This window comes from Furipterus horrens, unplaced genomic scaffold, assembly GCF_987537825.1.
Source record: "Furipterus horrens unplaced genomic scaffold, mFurHor1.1.pri manual_scaffold_2, whole genome shotgun sequence".
Taxonomy (NCBI): domain Eukaryota; kingdom Metazoa; phylum Chordata; class Mammalia; order Chiroptera; family Furipteridae; genus Furipterus; species Furipterus horrens.
In genome coordinates, this window is record NW_028327172.1 from 193138858 (window position 1) to 193162164 (window position 23307).

At 42.8% G+C, this 23307-nt stretch overlaps 2 long non-coding RNA genes across 2 annotated transcripts; both read right to left on the reverse strand.

The window, feature by feature from the left end:
• Positions 1 to 959: 959 nt before the first annotated feature.
• LOC150020205 (uncharacterized) lies at positions 960 to 2603 on the reverse strand. The gene is made up of 2 exons (XR_016509327.1): positions 2067 to 2603; positions 960 to 1413 (listed from the first exon to the last, which is right to left on the reverse strand). It is a non-coding gene; the product is annotated as an uncharacterized LOC150020205 (long non-coding RNA).
• A 14272-nt stretch (positions 2604 to 16875) lies between these two features.
• Positions 16876 to 20308, reverse strand: LOC150020206 (uncharacterized). The gene is made up of 2 exons (XR_016509328.1): positions 17894 to 20308; positions 16876 to 17474 (listed from the first exon to the last, which is right to left on the reverse strand). It is a non-coding gene; the product is annotated as an uncharacterized LOC150020206 (long non-coding RNA).
• Positions 20309 to 23307: the final 2999 nt, after the last annotated feature.

Consider the following 23307-nt stretch of genomic DNA (forward strand, 5'->3'; position numbering starts at 1 on the left):
GGATAATCCAGGATAATCTGGATGATGGAGCTACTGAGACTTGGTCCAGCACACCCCACATGCTGGAGCGACACCCTTCTCCACCCACTTTCCTCATGTCAGGTCAGAAACATTTAAGCCCATGACTTTTACAGAGGTGGTGGTTTTTCTCTAAGCCTTGAAAAATGGTTTGGGTCTTATTATTGTTATGATGGAATTGATGAATATTATTAATAATAAAAGCTACTCCATTTGATCCCTCATCATATGTCACATACTCTATGTACATTATTCCTTTTAATTCTCTGTGATAAATTGTGAAGTAGATATTGTTACTATACCCAATTTGCAGATTAGTGCAGATTATTGGCTTTATTGGGGAGACAATAGTTAATAAAATTTAATAGGTTTCAGGTTTACAATTCTAAATACATCATCTGTTTATTGTATTGTGTGTTCACCACCCAACGTCAAGTCTCTTTCTGTCACCACTATCCCTCCTTTACCCTCTTCTACCTGCCCCCACCCCTTTCCACTCTGGTAATCACCATACTGTTGTTTGTGTCTGTGAGGTGTTTTTTAATCTAAAAAGACTGCACAGCCATTCTCGGCGGTGCAGATAGACTCTTAAGAAGCTACACCATCGTCTCTTGAGACGGACGGCTGCCGACGACGACGACTGTAAGTTCATATTAATGATCAGCATAAATGACGTTTCAATATATCTGTAAAATGGTAGTATGACAAAGTACACACTACGTACAGTTCATACAACTGTGATTTGTTGCCAACATTCATGATGGAAGGAAATGTTAAATTTCAGTTAGGGGTTAGTGAAAACAAAGATGTAATTCACATTCTATCCACAGACTCCAGAGGGTTCCCAAGATTAGGTTAAATCCGGTAATATCATAGAAAACACAGGAGCTTATGTTCTAGTTGGGGAAGACTAATAATAAACACAATAATTCAGATTGTGATGAGTTGTTTAAAGACAATAAGAAGTAATTTCAGATAATAATGAAGCATTTAAAAAAAAAGTGACAGAGATTAACCAGTACCTAGGGTAGTTGATTAAGATGATTAGAAAAGGCCTCCAAGGCTCAGATGAAACCCAGAGGAAGAGAAGGAATTGGTCCAATGAAATGCCAGGGAAAGTGTCATAAAAGAGAGGGGGCCATACAAAGGCAGGACAGGGCTTTGCAGCCAAGGGAGAGGAAGTCAGAGAAGCAGGCACACCTCAGTCTTAAAAGCCAGGGTAGGAAGTCCTTGAGCTCCTGCTTCGGGTTGCTCCTCTGGAAAATGAGGCTGGCAGTGACACCGCTTCTCTGGCTTTCTGCTGGGAGCTCTTCAGGGAACGTGAGCGAGAGGAGCTGGGAGACTCCCAAGGGCCGCACAGCTTTTCATTTCACCCTCGGAGGGTGCACTGTTGTCCTGTGGAGTGCACACGGTTAGGACCCACTTCTGGGAGAGGCTGGTTGTCATTTGCTTAAGGTCGCATAGGTGGTACATGACAAAGCTGGGAATCGGAGAGGCTGACTCTAAAGCCCTTTCACTTGACTACCACCCTTTCCTACCTCTTGTCTACGGACAAAGCATAAATTCTTTCAAATCATATTCACCCACCCACCCCCCGCCCCACGCCACAAGCCTGTGAGCCTCACTGCCACCCCTAGTCTCCCAGAAGTTAAAAATCCATACACAGCCGCTAAAAGCCACAGGGCCTGAAGGAAGCCATTTAGCCCTAATTCCCTAACTGTTAAAAGCAGCAGAACCATGGCAACCCACTCTCAGGGCTTTTATTAAAGAGTCCAACAGTGAAAATCTGCCTAAATAAATGTAAGGAGGAGAGGTGTTCTATTCTCTTAAGCACAGCTGGTTGCGCCCTCCCCCAGCACCCTGAGGTGCTAAAAGCAGCTCCCCGACGCCCTGCAGGGTGGCCTTCAGAAACTCTCCCTCCTTTTGTGAGCGCAGAAGCGCCAGTGAGCGCTTCCGTGCACCCTTGGGCCCATCCCCCTCCTGAGAGAAGGTTCTCTCCCCAAGCAGATAAGGGCCTCAATGAGGGCTCAGACGTGTGCGGAACTCACCTTCCCCAAACAGCCCCATCCCAGCCAGGCATCAGCTCCTGCCCTCTCTCAAGGAGGTGAGAGACAGAGGAGAAGGCGCAGAGCGAGCGGATTTGGGTCAAACCTTCTCACTTTTGGTTGTCTCTCCCTTTCGCCATTTCTCTCCAACAACTTGACCTCAGAGCCTTTCCCTCAAGATGCCTCTGGGGATCTCCTTCCTGATGCCCTTGGGCCTAAAGAATTTGAAACACAGGTTTCCCCTGTTACCCGAAAGCGGAGCGTTCCTATGAAACCTCTCCTAACTGAAGTGGCGAAAGCGAAGAAGCCGTTGCCTCAGGACACAGCTTGCTGAGGTTGCACAAAATGAACGGAGATAAAGCGCAGATGCTCACAGACACAGTTCGCAGTCCTGGCGGCCTGATGCCGAGATGCTGAGTGTTGTTCCCGGGGCAGGAGCTCGGCGGGGCCCCTCCCACTGCAGGGGCTGGGGGGCTGCCAAACACACGCTGAACGCTTGTTTCGCTTTTTGCCTTTTTTCATAACATTGAAAATCCTCTTCTGATATCTTTCAGTTAGCGAAAACAAGTACTAACTGAGGTCTTTTGTAAAAGTAGTGACGTAAAGCAAACTTTCAAAAAGCAGGGGACGTCTGCCCGGGTTCTTCCTGCTTCATCCAGGTGTGTGGGGTCCAGAGGAGCCCCGCCTCCGCCTGCTGCCGCCAGGACAAGAAAAGGCATCAGCAGCTCTGTGCCCTGGCTTGTTTCAGGCCTCCACTCGATTCACAAAGGCCCCACTGGACGGGAAATATTCCAACACCCTGGCGGCAAAGTGCATTCTGTGCACTATGGGCCACCTATTGTGGACCAGGGGGGCATCTTCAACCCCTCTTATCTCATCGTCACCAGCAAGACTGAGGATGCCCCAGAAATGACAGAGGTGGACTTTTTACTGAGTCTCCATACGAACCACCTATGTGCTAAGTGCATCACCTCATTTAAACTTAATTACATTAGGAGGTGTATACTATCTCATCCAATAAAAAAATGATTATTTTACAGGACAGAAGACTGATGTTTAGAAAGTTTAATAACTTGCCTCAGGTCACTGAGTTTTAAACTCAGGTCATCTAACTGTGGCTTTTACTTCCCCAGATCTCGATCATTACAGTGGTGATTAGACCCAAGTTTACTTATGGCCCGGAATTGATTTGTCAACATGAAGGCACGTGGGTAATGTGTCATGGGGATTATTACACATGTACTGTAAGATGGTCACAGATGCCTTTGTGAATGGAAAGTATTAACTGTCCCTAAGCTGCAGGTGCTCATGGAAAACAGGGCCCTCACTGACTCATGGGTACTGCAGATGCTTAATGGTGGCAGCAGCCTCTTTCTTTGATGTGGCTTTGCTCTCAAGCTTATCTTGCCAAAGAGCAAAAGAGAAATAAAATTCCTTCCATTGGACTAAATTCCTATGCGTCTTGGCTGCAGCCCGTAAGGAGGAAGGAAAGTGAAGAGAATTAAAGAGAGCCAGGGGGGTGAGCTTCCAGCTGCAGCTCTTCAGGGAGATGGGTACCCCAATCTGTACAACCTGACAATCTGCCGCTCACGTTTAACAATGGAAAATGTGTGAAGCGTTGGACGGTTGCCCTCAAGCTGTCTTCACAACACAGCAGACCCAGAGCGCTACCAGGAAAAAAATAAACACTGTGAAATAAGAACCTTCTCAGAAGAAATGCGAGGGTCACTCGTTGAGTATTTTTCCTCAGCCTCTTACTGCGAACCTCAGGATCTAAGTATCCCGTGGCCCTTGGTCCAGGGCCTGGGCCCTGGCATAGTTAGGGTTTCCCTCTCTTGGCTTCACATTTCTCTCTGAGGTGGCAGCTCCTGAAAGGCAGGGATATATCAGATTCACGTTCCATTATTTCCCCAGCACTGAGCACAGCACCCACCAGACAGTGGGTGCACAAGACCTTTTAGTGAATAAACTCATGAAATTCTGAGACACAGAAGGCAGACTAAAGAGTCCTTTAAAATCAAACCTATTTTCTCCTGGGAAACATAGCCCTTTGCTATGGGTGTAGAGGCAATGTGGGGACAGAAACTAGGGTGGAAACGGAGCAGATGATCATCATAGAGACTCCTAAAAGGAAAAGTAGATGCTAAAATATAACGAGCAATTCTGTAATGTGATAGGAAGCACTGCTCCACATTTTCAATGCCAGCTTTTATGTGGGTTAAGAACATTGCTGTTTCCTTTGCTTGAATATGACACTTACACCCCTACTTAGGTACAAACTGAAGGCAGAGTTATAGGAGGCAGCCCGTTGAAGGGTACAAGCAGTCAGAGCCCTCATGGTGCATGTATGCACGTGTGTGCATATGTCTATATATAGGCTATACATGGACATACTTATAGAAGACTCATACAGTAGTCCCTCTCTATATTGCAGTTCACTTATCGTGGCCTCACTGTATCGTGGGATTTTAAAAAATATTATATTTAATTATTTATTGAGGATATTTTGCTATATCATGGGATTTTGCGGTACTGTATACGTATGTTGTTAAAGTTACGTAGGTTTAAGGGTGTAGAATATGTTTAAGAACATAAATAGTGTTTATAAAAGTGTGGAAAAGGTTACTAAGGGAGTGGGGAAGGTTAATAAGGGACTGGGGACAGTTTATAAGTGTGTGGGAAGGGTTTATAAAGCCTTAAAATATATATAAATACTAAAATAAAAGTAAGGTTCCTATTTCACGAATTTTCACCTAACGCGGGAGTGTCTAGACGGTAATACCCACGATAAGTGAGGGAATACTGTATACATGCTCTAATTATAATCACAGCACCAGTGATGTCTCTGAAGCTGTCCTCCAATAAATAAATTTCTCTTCCCTATATGGGTCCTGAACAAGTTAAGAAATAAAATAGCCCTGGCTGCTGTGGCTCAGTGGATTGAGCGTCGGCCTGCGAGCCAAGTGTCACAGGTTCGATTCCCAGTCAGGGTACATTACTAGGTTGCACGTCAGGTCCCCAGTTGGGGGCTCGAGTGAGAGGCAACCACACAGTGATGTTTCTCTACCTCTCTTTCTCCTTTCCCCTCTCTCTAAAAATAAACAAACAAACAAATAAATAAATAACTAAATAAATTTTTAAAATTAATTTTAAAATAAATAAATAAATAAAATAGAAAAGAAAGCTGGAGGCCAAAATGTCACCTTTATTCCTGATAAGTTTAGTAGCAAGACATAGCTTAGTGTGAAAGCTAAATGAGCTTCCTTCCTGAACCCAGAATAGATGGACTTCCCACCCATTCTCAGCTGTGCTAATCGGGGGCAGGGGATGGAGAAAGGCCAGTGCCAAAGCACCGGCTCTGGGAGGACTTTCAGTCTGATGGAGCAGAGGCAAGCATATGCTCTCCCTGGCCCGATCCAGCCCTGAGAATATAGAGAACTGAACTGAACACACGCAATTGTTTTCCTGAAACTTACCAATGAGTTCAGGCACGCCACCTCCAGGGTGTGTAATGTATAAAAGGGGAGAGAGAGACACACACAGAGTTATATTAATCAAGTTCTCTTCACAAGAAGGAAGCAAGAAGAGTGAGAAAGAAGTGTCTTCCCAGTAACAAACATCTATTGCGTTTAATCACATGAATTAACTGTTTATACAGTCTCCCACTTATGACTGGAAACTCCTTGAGGGGAGGAATTGTGTTTTATTTATCTTTGCTTGCCAAAGCCTTGTACTTGGAAGGCATGCAAATGTTTGCTGGATGAATATGGACCCAGAGACAGACAGCCCTAGATTCAAATCTCCTTTTTGGCCAATTACTGTAGAAACATGATCAAGTTACCCAGAGTCTGCAGATGGGTGGCCCACAAACCACATCCAGCTCAGACAGAAAGCTTGGCCCACAGAGTGTTGGGCCACCACTGTCTTACAAGTTTGTAAATTAGATGACAATACTTAAAACTCAGGAGATTTCACATGAAGTCCTGGATTTCTGGCTTCTCCTGAAAACTTGGAAGATCTGATATGATAGATAGATTGTAAAAATGGACTCAATGACCGCCTCCACCCCCCCACCCCTGCCGCTCTTGTTCACACACTTTATAATGTTACTCTACAGTTCTTTCCATAAAGAATTGGAGTTCCTATCCTCCACCCTTTATCTCTGGATCGGCCTTGTGACTTGCGTGGGCCAATAGAATATGACAGAAATGAGAGAGTGCTGGTTCTTATCCTGGAGCTAAGAGGTCTTACACACGTTTCTTTCTTCGCTGGAAATTTGCCAGGACCCCGTGTCTGGGCTATTCTGCTGAAGGATGAGAGCTCCTATCAAGCAAAGACTAGTTGTCTCTGTTGTCCCAGCCAATATCAGCAAAAGTAACCCACAGCTCACCTGCCAGCTGACCACATGGGCATGAGTGAATCCAGCCAAGACTAGTAGAATCACCTACCTGATCCACAGATTGTGGACAATAGCAAGTGCTTATTGTTTTAAGCCACTGAGTTTTGGGCTAATGTGTTATGTAGCAATAGCTAACTGATACACCTGGCCCTCTTGGGCCTGCTGTCTGTTCCTCATGGCAACACTTTGCTGGAGTGAGCCGCTCCTGGAGAAGAGGCATGAATTTTGCAGCTCCCCACAGTTTGTGCCACTGTTTCTGTTGTCTCTCTGACAGAGGAACTGAGTGATAGCTAACATTAATTATCATTCTTGAGCTATTGTTTTTTTTATCATTGGGTTTAGAGTAAACAGAAAGAGTTTTTATAACCATGATTATCAACAGCAATCGAGACAGCTATGCAATACATTTTAAGCAAAATGAGAAAGTAGAGATAAAAATATCTTCTTATGTTAACTCTATTTATATGTACATAAGATTGAGTTCTTGATTAATCATCTCTCAGTCTCAGTTATCTCTGTAAAATGGAGTTAAGTACACATGCCTCAGAAGAATTGAGTTAGGTATAGCCAGACAGCATTGTGGTTTACCACACAGACTCTGGAACCAAATTGCCAGAGTTTAAATCAAAGATTTGCCATTTGCTAACTAAATTCATGCACAGTTCCTAGACAGATGCAAACTGCCCTCTGATAGATGTTCAATAAAACTACTTTAGTCTTTTACCCCTGTCAAAATTGTTTCTAATATTTACATTGTACTAGTAAATTATTATCAACCAAAGCTAACTCTAAAGGAGATTATTATTTTAGAAATATTCTAAGAACTGAGAGGGAGCAAAATAATGTCAAATTTCTGAATATTTAATAATTTTTATAAGAATTATAAAATATTTTACCACTGATCAAGGTATAAACACCTTCTGAAGATATCTCAGAGAAATAATATAAAGGCAAAAAGTACATAGCTATTTATAGCATCCATTCATACCATGTATTATTTAACCACAAAATCAATATCACCATGGGAAACAGGGAAATTTGTTCAGAAAATAATGCTAAATCAAAATAATATATATACATATACACAAAATAGCATATACACACTTACTGCCTTTCTATAAAATTATATGTTGAGAACAATTAGGAGAAAATATTAGATAATACAAAAAGTTGCTATTACAAGTTTGTACAATTGTAATAAAATTATTAACAAATATACTATAATTTTAAAATTTGGAAAATGTAGATTGTTATACCCCACTATCATGAAAAAGGGTATTTGTAGGGCATTACTGAAAGTAAATCACAATATCTTATTTTATTGGTATTCATCAATCAATTTAATTGAGTTTTAGCATGTTTTATTGGTAGACATAAGAACAAGCTATTATATAAGCAAACAATTTTCTTCTCTTAAAACTTGCAATCTGAATACTTACACTCGGAGTTTTTCCCTCACACCTGCCCCCAAACCTAAAGTCATCCCTCCTTGTCATTAAAAAACAAATAGAAGAAAACACAATTACAACACTTCTAGCTCCAGAGCAGATTATATCAGGGGAACTAAGTAAAGGTTTATCCTTACCGATCACTCTGCACAGAGGGCAGGTTGCTGTGTTCAGCCAACCAGGGGGAACAGCATAATCCCGGTCCGCCCCCTGCCCCTCCCAGGGCTCCGTGGTGTCTGATGGAACATTCCCACCAGTTGTGACACAGTCACACTCAACTTCGGGCACTTCCCCCTCTGGTTGCATGTGGGAAGGAACATCTCCCTCCCCCTGGATGCTGTCACTGAGTAGAAGTGCCTCTCTGCACTCACACACTCTTCCAAGAGAGTGGGGATGCTTTTGCGGTTTACAGTAACAATGGAGGAAGGGGCTGGTGACTGGAGACAGCGTAACCAATGAGTTAGGTGGGACTCAGCTCTCTTTCTGTATCTTGCAAGTTAATGTGGACTCTGGTTTTCCTGTCTGTAAAATGGGCTGATTCTTTTTGCGCTTTCCTGCTTCCACAGGTGGTGGTGGTGATGGCGGTGATGGTGGTGGTGGTGAGAGCAGCTCAGGAATGTCTGCTAAGTGCCCAATCCATGCTAAGCTCTTAACACTTGCTTATCTCACTCAGTCCCCACAAAGACCCACCGGAAAGGTTTGTGTATTATCTCCAATTCACATTTAAGAAAACAGCGTTGGAGAAGCTACATAATTTGCCTTTGGTCACATAGCTAACAAATAGCCATGAAAGAACTTAAACTCAGATCCATCCAATGATGCTAGGCTTTTACCTTTCATGCCATACACCCTTGATGTAAATTTATAAAGCATCATAGGAAAGCATGTTAAATATCCAATAAGGCTGAAAGACACATATTGGAAAAGTAATAAAAGGACAATTTTATCTTATTATTCTTGGTATGTAGTATTGGATTCCAAAATAAACTTTGTTTCTGAAATACTTTATCCCTACTTGTTGAGAAGAAAACAAAACAAAACAAAAAAAAAGTGGTTTTGGTTTGTTTGTTTGTTTGTTTGTTTAATTGCTCTCAATCCAAAGAACTTGCAGTCCTGTGACACCAGCCCAGGGCACCAGAAGGGACCTTAACAGTCATAGAGACGTAGAGTGGAGGGTCATGGCAAGGCCACATGGAGCTCCAGCCCAAGCCTGATTTCTCCAGGTCTCCTTCAGTTTCCTCCTGATCCCTTCCACAGACCTTTAATCTCTAGTCAGATGATTCTTGGAAGATAGAAACATTGACCTGCCTTTCCCTCCCTGTCTCACTTTCTCGCCCAACCCCCACCAACCACATGGCCCCGGGTCATGGTCAAGCTGTCTGTGCTGGCTGGGCCTCCCGCTTTCACAGGACTCTGCACACAGGCACAGGAAGGGCTGCAGGTATGAACTTTGATTACATGGTGAGAAACTTCCTCCAGCTATTCACCACTGCAGAGTGTGTCACCCTATTTAAAGGTAACTGCAGCCGCAATACCTGCAGAACTACATCTCCAACCTTTGGACAGATTCATGCAGTAACAAAGAAATGAAAGATAACTAATTGAAATAAAGAGAGCTATAGAAATACAGCTTATGAAGGCCCCACTTTTTAACATTTCAATTAGACCCAAACTGAAAGTTCACACACCCTAGTCAAGCTTTTGCCAACATATTTTGGCTAAAACTGTTCTTGATAAGGTCACTACTTCATTAATAAATCCAACAGATAATTAGTTCTCTTCTACTTAAACATCAGTAACATTTGACATAGTTGAAGACAGGGTCAGTGACCAGATAATGATGTCCCTTGGCTAAGAGTTTCATCAATGCCCCAGTGACAAAGGTTTGGCATTTAACACCAAAGAGGACCAGTATTCTTTGTAGTTGTTGGATATATATATGGTGCTTGAGTTAACTGTGTATAGGTCCCTCTATGAAATAAGTTCAGTTTTTCTCAATTTACTTTCTTTTTTCAATTACAGTTTACATTCAATAATATTTTGTGTTAGTTTCAGGTATACAGCATAGTGGTTATATAATCTTAACCTTCACAAAGTGGTCCCTTGGGTATTTCAAGTACCCAACTGGCATTGTGCACAGTTATTACAATATTATTGACTATACTCCCTGGGCTGTCCTTTACATCCGCATGACTATTTTGTGACCACCAACTGGTAGTCACAAAACAGTCAACTTAGCTTTTCTCTTGTCTTTAGGAAGCACCAAGTTTACAAAATCTGTATAAATCTGTTAACAAAAATCTGTTAATCCTAAGAGGATGTAATATTATCAACTACTATCCACACCCCTGCCACATGGTGAGAGTCCAGTATGCATCAGGAATTGCATGGTCTTGTGGTTAAGGTCACGGACTTGCTGGAGCCTTCTGAAGCTTCGCTGCCTGCATTCAAATTCTGGCTCTGAGACTTACCAGCTTAGAGAGCAAGAGAAATATAAAGCAAGTAAGGCCACCATGAGCAGTTGCATAAGTTGCTTACTGCATAAAAGTGCTCAGCCAACAAGTGAGTGGTGGCCGCAATTTTGCCCACACTCTTCTCACCGAGCCCTGTGTTCAGTGCAGGGTTATGCTCACCTGAAGTGTGTGCCCATAAGCTGCATCTCCTCAGAGAAAGTGATTTTTTTCTAGTTTACACAAAAGTGCCAAATGGCCTAGCAGCAACCCTGAAACTAGGGGCAACCCTGAAATTGGGGCTTCAGCCTTCAATAATTTGGTTGGGGGAACAGTTACATTTAGAACCCCAAAGCTTAGTACACTGCCTGGCACATAGCACTCAACAAGTATTTGTTGAATGAATGAATATAAAACAACCTGAGAACAAGATATAAGTGATGAGTATTGTGGAATATAGCAACTTTTCTCAAAGTGGGGGTCTCTGAGACTCTTTCAGGGAACCATGAGGTCAGAACTATTTTCATAATAATACTAAGGCCTTACTTGTCTATTTCACTCATTCTCTATACATGTACAGAGCTCAAAAAGTTTATTGATAGGGTTTCAATTCTGCATTGCAACTAACCTTTAAGAAACTATAACATTAATTTTTGGAGTACTATCAAAGAAAAACATCCACAATTATCTGGAAAGGCTATTAAAATACTTCCCTTTGTTCTAAATATATATATATATATGTGTGATGCCAAATTTTCTTCAAATAGTGCATCTAAAACTAGGTTTTGCAGATTATATCAGATTGAATGCAGAAGCAGATATGAGATCTAGCTATCACTTATTGTCAGATATTAAAGCAATTTTCCAAAATATAAAACAATGGCATTCTTCTCAGTAAAATATTTTGGTTAGGAAAATATAGTTATTTTTCCCTTGAGAATGTGTTATTTATGTCAACATTTAATGAATATATTATAGTTACCTTAAATAAACTAATAAATATTTTGTGATAAATAATTTATCTATTGTAATTTTAATTTGGTTAAAATTAATAGCTAGAATTCACATCAACAAAAACTCCAGGTTTTTCAATGATTTTTTAAGAGTGTAAACTGGTCCCAAGACCAAAAAGTTTGAGAACAGAGACATAAAGCAAACTCTAGATTATCAGAATCACCTGGGGAACATTGTAAAAATACAGATTCTGGGTCCCACCCCTCTAGAGTCTGATTCCATGGCTGTAACAGGGCTCTGAGAATTTATGTTTCCTAAGAACTCTCCCAGTATTTCTGATCATCAGTCACTGGTAGAAGCAATACATATAGCGGAAGTTTGGGAAAATTCAGGATCAAAATGCGCTACCATTGTCAGAGAAGGCTTTGTTTATCCAGCATTTATCAAGCACGTACTAAGTTCCAAGCAATGCTGAGATCATTGGCCAGACACAGGCCCTGTTCTGAAGAAATTCACAGACCACTGGGAGAGATAGGCAGGGCAGGCAAGGGTTACAGTACACAGTCATGGGGTCTGTGATGGGGAAAATAGGGTGCTATGGGCAGAAGCAGGGCACCCCGCTCCAGAGAGGCTGTCCTTAAACAATGGAAAGGATGATAGCCTATCACAAGTGATGACCTGGAAGCAGATGGTCACGATGCCCACATGGTGGGCAGTACAGGCTGTCATGGGGGGCTGTCTAGGAAACAGAGCAAGGAAAGGACAGACAGGTTGGGTGGGTCACACCACGCAGAAGTTGAACCCCAGTGAGCGAGCTGCTTGCGGTTTGGTGGAGATGTGATGAAGGACAGGCTTTAGGGTTACAACTCTGGTGTCATAATAGAGAGTGATGGGCTGAAGAATGGGGCACCTGTGAGCTGGCAGTTAGAATAATAAGATTCTGGGAGTCATCCAAGCCAGGAGGCAAAATGAACACAACATCCATGCCCATGGTGTACAAGAAATTAGATAATCTGCCGAAAATCAGACAGTGAGATAAAATAAACTTAATAAGTCCTCCCTGAACTTTCTGTGCCCTTTGTATTTGAATTTCCTGAATCATTTTATAGCAGTGGCTCTTGATATTTTAGGGTCATATTCTTTTATGAGAATCTGATTAACATTTTAGACATTCTCCCTGAGGGGGGAAAAAGTGAATTAAAGCAAAACAAAAACAAAAAAACAACACTGTGTGTGACTAGGCAGGATTCTCTCCCCCTTTATGTTCCCTTACCCTCACATCATTTCTCCTTTTTTCTAAAAGAGGTGTTGTTAGGCCCGGGGAGAGTGAGAGGAGAAATGACAGGAGAAAAGACGAGGAGTCTAAAAGGTTTATTTGGCCAGCTGCACAAGCGGCTGAGACCAGGAAGGGAGGGAGGCAGGAAGGTGTCAGCAGCGAACGAAAGAAAGGCAGGGGTTTTAAAGGGGTAGAGGGGAAAGGAATTGAAGGAACTCTGTTGATGGCTTTGGGAGAGCTGGCCCCGAGAACAGAGAAGCTTACTAAAACAGAAAAGTACTAAGTTCTTGCCAGCAGGCTAAGATATCTTTGAAGGACGCAAGCAGTCACTAACATCAGCAGTTACTGGGGGGCAGCAGATTTATTGGGGGTTCGGCAGTCCCTGACACCAGCAGTTACTATGGGGCCTTGCTAAAACCAGACTTGGATTCCCAGAACTCAGATCTTATTCCTAAGGTATCATTTGATAAGGGGTGGAGAGAGAAAAAAAAAAAAAAACTCTCTCTGCAGAATAAGGCACCAAACTTTTCCTATAAGAAATAATGAATATTAGCAGCAGAAAAGTTGAGGGTAGAAATTTCACTCTGAAGCTCAGGAAGCAGCTTCGTGGGGAGCCCAAAGGAAGCAAAGCAGGGGAGGAAATGGGGACAGAGTCCAAATTTGGTGGAAGAGGCGGGGTGAACTGGATTGTGCAGGGTTCGACCGCTGCCTCTGCGGAGAAAGTGCAGGGCTGTACCCAATGAGTGAGAGCCATCACCCGGGAGTAAGGCTTGTTTTCTGGAAACGGACTGCACCTTTGCACTCACCGGACATGGTAGCCACAACCAAGGACAGCTGTCACCTCTTCACTTATCTCATTCCTTGTGAGCCCTCACCTTCCACAGCACTTGGGACTGGTCTTCCCCCATCAGGGCTGCTGGTCACAGTTGTATAGGCTGTTCCCTGGACAAGGCTCAAGGCAGCGAGGACAGTGGACACTGGAAGGCAGCCTGTGCTGCGCTTGCCCAGCTCTGCAGGCGGGCCTGGGCCCTGTGCACCCAGAATTGGCTCCCAGGTGAGCGGTGCTGTGTCACCCGCCTCACACCCTGTTCTTTCTCTTCTTCCGCCTCCATGGCACAGAACTGTTAGCTTGTTACGTCTCCACAATATACTGTGGGCTGGGAACATTGACCAGACTCCCGTCTCCCCGCATACCTCTCCCAGAGCATCTTACACATGGACTTCACTGTCTCAGAAAAGTAGATTGAGGGTGAAGCACCAACTTTACTCACTACATGACAAGTGTGCTTCTTCTACCAAGAGCAGAAAGAAGAAACCAGACCCACATAGAATAGAGCAGCCTCCCTCTTCCCCGCAGCCCAGGCCTCACACTAAGAGAGAAGATGTGAGAAAGGACGGCCTACAAGCAGTAGCTGAACAACAGCCACAGACCCGAAACCACAGGAGAGCGTGGCCTTCTCCCACAGCTGTGGGCTGAGCACAGGTTTGGCTGGGATCTCACACCTGCTGCGGCTCAGGCTCCAGTGCAAGCCCGTCGGCCACAATCAGCCCCAAGCTCCTTCCCGCTTGGTTCCCTCCTTCTTCCTTACGAGGAGCTTTGAAAGTGTGGGAAATGCTGGTGCTACCCCCACATGCCAGCCCAGCTGACTCACTGGCTTCTGGCAGCCCCTCCTCCCCCTGAGGGACTGGGCTCCTGCCCCTTCAAGTCTCATCCCTGCGAGAGCAAGCTAAATCCCAGCGCTTGGTCTGCAGCCAAGTAGGAACCCAGTACTACAGGAATGTTTACTTCAAGGAGACCAGGAGTCCACAGTCATCATCTTAATAATGGTGAACATATAGGGTCCGCTTGATTGCATACCAAGCCCTTTCCCTTCACTACCTCACCTAGTTCTCACAACCTGCTCCTGAAGTGTTACTCCCTTCATTTCATAGATGAAAAATACTGAGACTTGGAAACGTAAAGCTTGCTCAGGGTCACCTGCTCCCACCAACTCCACCAACCCATCAGAATGATCTCCTTCCTCTTTAAATGTGACCATGTGTTAAATTGTATTGTGTCCTTTCTTCAAGGGAAGGGGCCTCAAAGAATCCACTTCAAGATTCACTTTGATAAGAATGGCCAGATAATTATTATTAGACTAGACACAAGAAAAAAAAAGCGTCTGTTTAAAGGTCAACCAAACTGTTGTCTGACAGTCAGCTAAGGGTGGGAGTAGGTGACTAGTTTCCCAGAATAAGTCTTAATTCCATTACAATCCATCAGAAAATTGCATAGGCATTTCATCAGGAGCACTGATTCTCTTCCCAGAAAGAGGTTTTGAATTATATTATACACTGATGGGTCTGGGACAATTTTTCTTTTTAATGCTATTATGGTGAACATCACATTACGTACATTGACATATTACACGACTATTGCAATTTAATTATGTAATGATAACACATAATTATGGTGTCACAGAAATCCCAAGAAAGTCAGGATCAACCTATCTGCCTGGCTTATAACAGGTGCTTAATAAATGTTTACTTGGAGAATGAATGAGCAATAGAATGAACTTCCTCAGAGAAGAAATGAATGAACTTTACCAAGGCTGCTCAAATTGTGGTCCAAAGACCAGGCAGAGTAGGTCTGTAAACTGTTACCAGACCATAGTAAGATAAGCACAGAAATCAAGAGTATATATTCAAAAAGTTTTTAATAATTAGATGTCTATTGAATCTAATAATAAAATATAGGACTTGCATTTTATATGTCACTTTGTAATCTCATTTTTTCCTATTAATACTTTGCCTTTTTCTTCTTCTAAGAATGCACTGTGCTTTTAAACCAAATTGGTCTGCAATGATTGGAAATTTATTTTTTTTAAAGGTCATTTACCACAGCAGTTTAATCAGATAATTACAGACCCACTGGAAAAGCCAGACAACTTTATCACATGAAAATTTCCACTTAGAAGAAATATCCTGACAGAGGAAAAGACCCTAAGTTTGCCCCACACAAACCTGTAGCCAGCCAGCTCTAACAGGAGCCTCACCTAAGATGACCAGGCATATTTTGGAGGGGAGGGAAACAGAGGTGTCCATCACAGGCCCCTCATCTGCGGCTTCTCAGAGCTACACGCCATCACTTGGAGGCTGTCACCTCTCACAGTCTCCTGCCTACCCCACCCCCAAACTTCAGAACGAACCAGGGAGAATCAGAGACGTTAGCATCAAAGCAGAGCAAAATCCGAGGCTCTGTGTTGTGGCAGGATGGGGGTTTTCTTCCCCCTTCACCTCCTCCTTTCCTTCCTCCCCAGAGCCCCCCTCCCAGCCCTTCCTGGGAGGAAGTCTGGTCAAATGGAGGAAAGCGACTATTCTTTCTGACGGGTGTCAATAGTAACAAAAGACAGGTGCGGTTTTTTCATAGCTGTTTCCATCTGAAGGGCTTAGGCCTCTTCCAGGGATGTTCCATGTGGAGCATAACCCTGAGGGAAGGGCAGAGAAGGTAAAAAAAAGGAGGGGTGGTGTGAGGAGACATAGAGAAGACCAGAGAGAGAAGAGCTGAAGAGCTAGATGGTGGTTTTCAAACTATGTAATGAACTTCTAGGTGACTTGGTAGGAAAGTAAACAAATCTCTGGACTTTACATCTGTCATATTAAGGTTTTTCTTTCTGGGGCTGGATGTTCCTACAGGCCCTCCCAGTTATGTCACTAAGGAGCCTGCACGAGGTACCAAATAGGTGGAACCATTATTGGGAGGGTGGTGGTCTGGAACATAGGCTTGAGTCAGCTGGTTGGACTGAATCTTGAGTCTGGCACGTGCTAGGTGTCTGACCTTGGGTAATTCTCCTCATCTGTAAAATGAGGATGATAATGGTGCCTTTATCTTGGGGTATTACAAGTAAATACATTAATCTATGTAAAGCACATGGTGCTAGATCTGTGGTTTTTACTATGGTTTTAAGCAAGGCTATACACACACATACACACACACATACACACACAGCATGCATGCACACATTTCCAGTACAAAGTTCAACAGACAGCTTTAGATACAATTCACAAACACGCTTCCAGGTTCCTTGGGAAAATCTGGGGTCGTTACCATGCTGCTTTTATACACAACAGCGTAGGAGTATGTATATCCATTAACACGCTGACATTGAAAGCTGTTCACAATGTAAGTGAAAAAAGCAGATTGGAAATCAGATTGTACCATATGATCTTATTTTTGTAAAAATTCACACATTTGTGTATAAGAAAATTCTGGAGGGATAAATACAAAAAAAAAAACCAATATGACTGATTATCAGAGTGATTTTTATTACTGTGTTTTTGCATTGCTGTTTTTTCTAACCTTTGAACAATAGCATGCAATATTTGTAAAATTTGGCAGGGGAAAGATATAGAGATATATTCCTGTATGAAGAATCTTTCTTTCCTTTATGGTTTCTTTAATCTTCCCCAACCAGGCTGGCTTGCAGATTTCCTTTCTGAGCATGGGCGTGAAGGGTGGGAGAGCGTCCCTCAGGGTCCCCCTGAACCCATGTAGCCCCAGCCCTGAGCTGTTCAGGCTTCACGGCACTGGCTGTTGAGCTTGTTGGTAACAGGCAAGGCAGTGCTGCCGGCTGGCTGTTGTGTCCTGGGACTTTCTGCTCCTGTTCTGTTGCTGGTTTCACATGCTGGCCTTTGCCTCTGACATTTCCTTCTTCTTCTTTTTAATCACCTGCCAATGAACTGACATTTTAAGCAAAGGGTAACCCTTTAAACTTCCATCATTGAAACTGAAACAAACAGACAGGGAGTCCATAGCTCAAGTAAGAGCTGAAATGTCTGAGGCCTGAGGGAAGAGCTGCAATCTGTCTCTCAAGTCCCAGTTTTGCCTGAAGCCAGTTGTGTGTCCTTGGGTAATAGAAATAGTATTTTATATTATATTATAATGTTAATAATATAATATATCATATATAACATATTAACCTTCTTCCAACTCCAAAAGTGTGAGTCTAGTAATAATATAAGTAATATAATATATTGTATATTACATAATATAGATAGTAATACCAGATAGTATAATAACAGTAATAATACAATAAGAATAATAAGGAAGCAGAAGAAAATGCTCTGATCATGTTGATTTAGATATTAGACTCTCAATAAAAGTATATACACTAATGGAGGAGAGAAAAGTTAGTGTTAGTCTGCAGGCAATATCCAGAGAATTAATGAAAATATGATTTGGGGCCTGGATTGGCAGATAATTTCCTTCTTTCAGGTTTTTCTATTTACTGAACAGAGATACAATCTATGTCTGTTTAACTCACCTAATGAGTGCTCAGCAGACAACCACACGCAGTGGTGGCTCCAATTTAAAAATGTGTTCGGATAATAAGGATGATGAGGATGAGGAAATGGAGACCATACTTCTGTCAGTAACTGTGTGTGGGGCCTGGACGCGCCATGTGGCCCTCGTGGACCTTATCTCTTTCACTTCAGCTTCGCAGGCTCATCTTGAGCCTTGGATAAAAGCCTGGTGGAGTGGAAAAAGTGGGGTTTAGATCTTGGTTCTGCCAAACATTACTTAGGTGCACACACAGGCTCCATTTAGCCTTCCCAAGCCGTAGCTTCCTTGCCTGTAAAATAAACCAGATAATAGTAACCCACAGCATTGTTGGGAAGTCATGTGGGACAATGTACATTAAGTACTTGCTAACCAAGAGAATGCTAAGCAGATACTTGCAATCAGTACCATAAGACATGGAAAAGCCCTTTGACCACTTTTAAAGTGCTTATTGGATGAACATGTGAGATGAAGATATAAGGATTGAGTGACTCGAGAAATCGAGTCCAGAAGGTTCTATGGATGGGCTGGCACCATTTCAGACACTAGATCAATCAAAGATGGATGGAAGGGCCACCTGACAGCAGAGAAAAATGATGAAGGAGAGAGGAGGCAATAGGAAGGGCAAGAGATGTATTTGAGATGTACATGTATACAGTGATTTATCTGGGGCTTTCTGAAGACTTTTCAAAAACGCCTTCTATCCAAATCCTTAATAAATCTTCTGTTCCCCGAGACAACAGCTCTACCATCCAACAACTGCCCTTGGGTTTAGTCTGATGACTCACTCGTAAATTGTGCCCCTGCCTTCTTCTACCTTATGAAAGTTCCACAAATTGGGGCACCGTACATAAAAACACAGCTATAAAGGGCACACACATCCACTTGCATGGGCAGAAGGGCCCCAGCTGCTGCAGAGTGGCTGCTTCTCAGCCTTGTGCTACAGCGTAGGTGCACAGGTTCTTGGAATTGCTCCGCAGGGCCTAGCAGGCAAGCTCTTGGCTGTATTTTGAGTCCCATCTAGACCCTGAGTTCAAGTCATTTCCTTCCTTGTTTTCAGAAACCACTTGCCTGTGTAAACCCCAGCAGCACTCTGCTTCTGCTAATCATGTCACTTTTCTGTTCCCGTCTATTTACTAAGTCACTCCCTGGAACAACCCTAACCCAAGAGGCAGGTAGGTTGGCATTCCCCCATGAAATCAGTCACTTCTGGGGGGAATTGTGTATTGAGCACTGATTGTTGGTAAAAACATATGTGTCTGTCTCTTGGGGCCAGAAGAGAAAAAGTTAAGCCTGCTGTTTTTGTTTTTGTTTTTCAGACGGGTAGTTTATTTTTAAATCAGGTGTGCCAACATCATGTAGGCGTCTCCTCAATTAGGAAAATAAACTACCAAATATTGTCTCTCCCCTTTCCTAATTTGTTTTCTTCATAGCACTGATCACCCATCCACATTTATCTGATTTGTTACATAATTATCTTCTGCACCAATCCCTGCCTGACTGGATCCTAAACTCCACAAAGGCAGGAACTTTGGCTGTTTACAGTCTTAGTGCTGAGAAGGTCATGGTTCAATGGTGGACGGGAAACATAAACACATAATTATGAAACAATGTGGTAAATCCAGCAATGGAGATAGGCTCAGGTCATTATCTCTTTACTGCCTGGGCCCTCTGCTTTCTTTGAAACATCCCCATAGGGAGCCCAAGGAGCTTTATAAATGTTGAATGAATAAGTAAGCAGATGGAGATCTGTTTCCACTGAAGGAACTGAGCTTCTGCTGATCTGTTCTGGCAGATCCTGAAAGGCACCTGCTTTGCGCTAAGCAACTATACTACAGATTGTGAAGTGCAGGAAACCTGGATTAAAAAGCAAACTTATGAAAAGTGAGGAAGTTAAAAACAAAACAAAATTAAAAATAAAAAAACCCTCTCTACTCATGAAGCTTAAAGAAAGGAGCACCCAAAAGAACAGTAAGATGAGGAAGGTGGTCAGGATCTGCCACCGACTGGTGGAGCTTTGGGCACGTCATTTAACAGTCCCCTAGTCTTAGTGTCTTGCTCCATGAAAAAGCAGGGTCCTCTCAACTCTGAGGTATATAAAATGACCACTGAATAATACAGCTGCCATTTATTGAGCATATACTCTGTACAAGACATAGCACTGCCTTTACCCATATTAATTCTTTTGATCCTCACTACCCATGATATCATTTTCTCCATTTTATAGGCAAGGAGATGGATGCGCAGAGAGGTCAGTTAACTTGCACGGGCTGCAAATCTAGGAGTGGCAGGGCTGGAATTCAAGTCCAGGCAATTTGACTGTACAACCTAAACTTTAAAAAATGGATAAAATTGTGAATTCTATCAGGCACACAAACAGTGTATAAAACACATGAGAATATTTTTGAAGGATAAATAAGAGAAAAAAGTTAAATGATCACTCATGTACCCACTTCCCAAACAAGAAATAGAGCATTAGCAATGCCTGTGATACCCCAGGAGTCCCTGCTAAATTGTATTCCCTTCCTCTCCAGAAGAGGTAACCACTTATTTAAATGCTGTGTTAATCATTCTCACGCTTTAATATTTTTTGATCCTAAATATTATATCGTTAAGTTTTGCTTATTTCTCCACTTCATATAAATGGAATCATACTGGATATATTGTTTTCTACTTTCTTTTTTCTCAATATTGTTTGCATTCATTTATATTGATAGGTATAGCTACAATTTCTTTATTTTCATTGTGGCATAGTAGTCTGTGTGTGAACATACCAAAATTTATTTAGCGATTCTCTGTTGATGACATTGGATTATTTCTGGTTTTTGCTGTTACCCACAATTCTTGAACATTGCTATCCCAGAGCTATTCTTTTGTTTCTTCAGATTAGTATTAATCAATATACTACTCCTCTCTCTTTCAAGCAAATAGAGTGATATTTCCTGGGTTTTGAGGCTAGGACAGGGCAGTTACCCAGACTGGCAAGCCTATACCTTCATTAGAAATTTGAGTACACACTTAATGCCAGAACATATAGACTACTTTCAATATTTAGTGAGTGTGTCAGTTAGAATCAGTCAGAACCCTGTAGGAAACCAAATTTAATCTAGATGGGTCAGATGAAGAGGCTTGAAAAAAGGCACTCTTGGTAGAGGTCTGGGTGAGGGGACCACATGAGGGATGTTGCTGCACCCCAACACGAGCACCAGCAGGGAGCCATGATGTCCTCTAGGGCTGATGGGCAAGTGAGGAAATGATGCTCTAGAGCCCAGAGTAAAACTTCAAGCCACGCAGGAGAAGCTGCCCAGCAGGAGCTATAGCTCCTCACATGGAGGAATCACAGCTATTGACAGAGAGGCATCGCCAAAGCAGGAAGGAAATAGGATGAAAAACACAGCTGTTCTCTCTTCTCCCGCCTTCTGACTTCCAGTCTCCCATGAGCTGAACACAAGCGGAAGGCGGCCAGGAGGAGATTCTGGACAACTCAGTCCTCAGCGTTCGCCATTCATCACAGGGGAGGGCAGCAAAGGGTGGGAAACAGACAGGGGAGGAGTGGGGACAGCCAGCACGAGCCAGCCAGGACAATATAAAGGAACCACCTGAGACTTCACAGGAAGAATGACAAAAAAACTCCCACAAGAAGGCCTCTGAGCCCTAATCGTCACCATGTCCTTGCGGTGTGTAACAGTGGTCACTCTTGCCTTCTTAGCTAAATTAGCAAGTGTAATGAACATTAAGTACAATTCATCATATACTTTGTAGCTGGTCCAGTTTGATTACACTGAAATTACATGGTAAAACTGGGACACTTTGCAAAGTAACTGTACAAGGGCATATCTCCATTTATCTGTTAGTTTCTTATCAGCAGAAAGAGAAAAACATCTATCTTATGAATGTGTTATGAGGATTAAATGAGATGATGAATAGAAAGTGCCCAGCACAAGGCCTGGAACCTGTGAGCATTCAAATACAGTTGTTGCTATTATCCTTATGTTTCATTTTATTCACCTTAATCTGCATGACATTGCTACAAATGGGCCCACCAGTTCTAGAATATTTTCATCTGATCTAGTATATTCAGCCTCTGTATCTGCATAGGAAGCCACCAAAAACATAATGACACTGCCATTTGAACAATGGTTTACAGATCTAAAGCACTTCCACAATCATTAACTGTATTGAATTAATTCTTCGAGTAACCCAGGAATCATCTCTGTTTTAAGATAGGAAGGCTAAAAGATAGATGTCGCAGACTTTCCGACTCTATAATAGGTCACAACAGTCTGGTCTTACTCCTTTGTTATGGCTCTCTCATCACCAGTGAGTATTAAATTCCATGTCAGGATATATTTTAGAATCGACTAAAAAAGTTAACGTGGACTTCAGGTTTAATCAAGTACACTTTACCGAGTAATTGCTATGGCTTATTTTATCCTTTCTGGTGAAAAACTGCTTGAGATCTTAGCCAGTGATGACATTGCTTTGCTTTGTGAGGAATGTGACAGCTTAAGGAAAAACAGGTCCCTACCCTTGAGTTGTTCTGCTCTGACTCAACCCATAGGATTGATTGCCCTCCAGGCATGAACACTCACAGAACCGGGTCCCCTCTGTAGTATCACATAACCCTGCCAATGTGCCTAATTGGAATCCTTCTATCACATCTTATGCTGGGAAATGTGCCCCTTCCTGGTGCCAGACCCTTAAAATGAAAGAACCCAGCTCTGCTCTCCCCTATCACTCCCTCATTCAAAGGAAATACCTGAAATCAGAGGGATAGAAAAGTGAGATAAGAAAAAAAGAATAATTTTCCAAGCTTTTTAAAGCATCAAATCACGATGTATTTCATTTCTGCCAATTCGCATGTAATGAACCTATAAAATTATACTTAAAAGCCAAGGGTTGGATCAAGGACTTTGCCAACGATGGTGCTCTGTGACTTAGCAGGGTCCTGTTCTCATTGCCAGAAAGAAAGTGAGGACTCAGTGCAGGCTACCCGAGATCGGATGTGGCAAAGCCATACAGTCGGGCTGCTCTGGGAGGAAGTGGGGCCCAGCGGGTTTGAGCAGAGCTCTGGAGTCCGACAGAACCACGCCAGAGTCCTAGTGCTGCCACTCACGTGCTGTAGGGCCTGGACTATCACGTCAATGCACCGAGCCTCAGTTTCCTTGTGTACAATCGTGCTCACTATAGTGTGGCCCCTGCACACCACATGGTGACACAGTGCACACCCAAGTGCTGAGAACACAGTGCCAGCACATTCGAAGCCCTAGTAATAGTTACCATTAGGGGGCTTGTGAGTCTCCTGCCACTCACCCTAACTTCATCACACTCGATTCTGCTGCCCCATTTAAATAGTCAGTATGAAGTAAAAAAAAGAGGATGAATAACTCAACCACT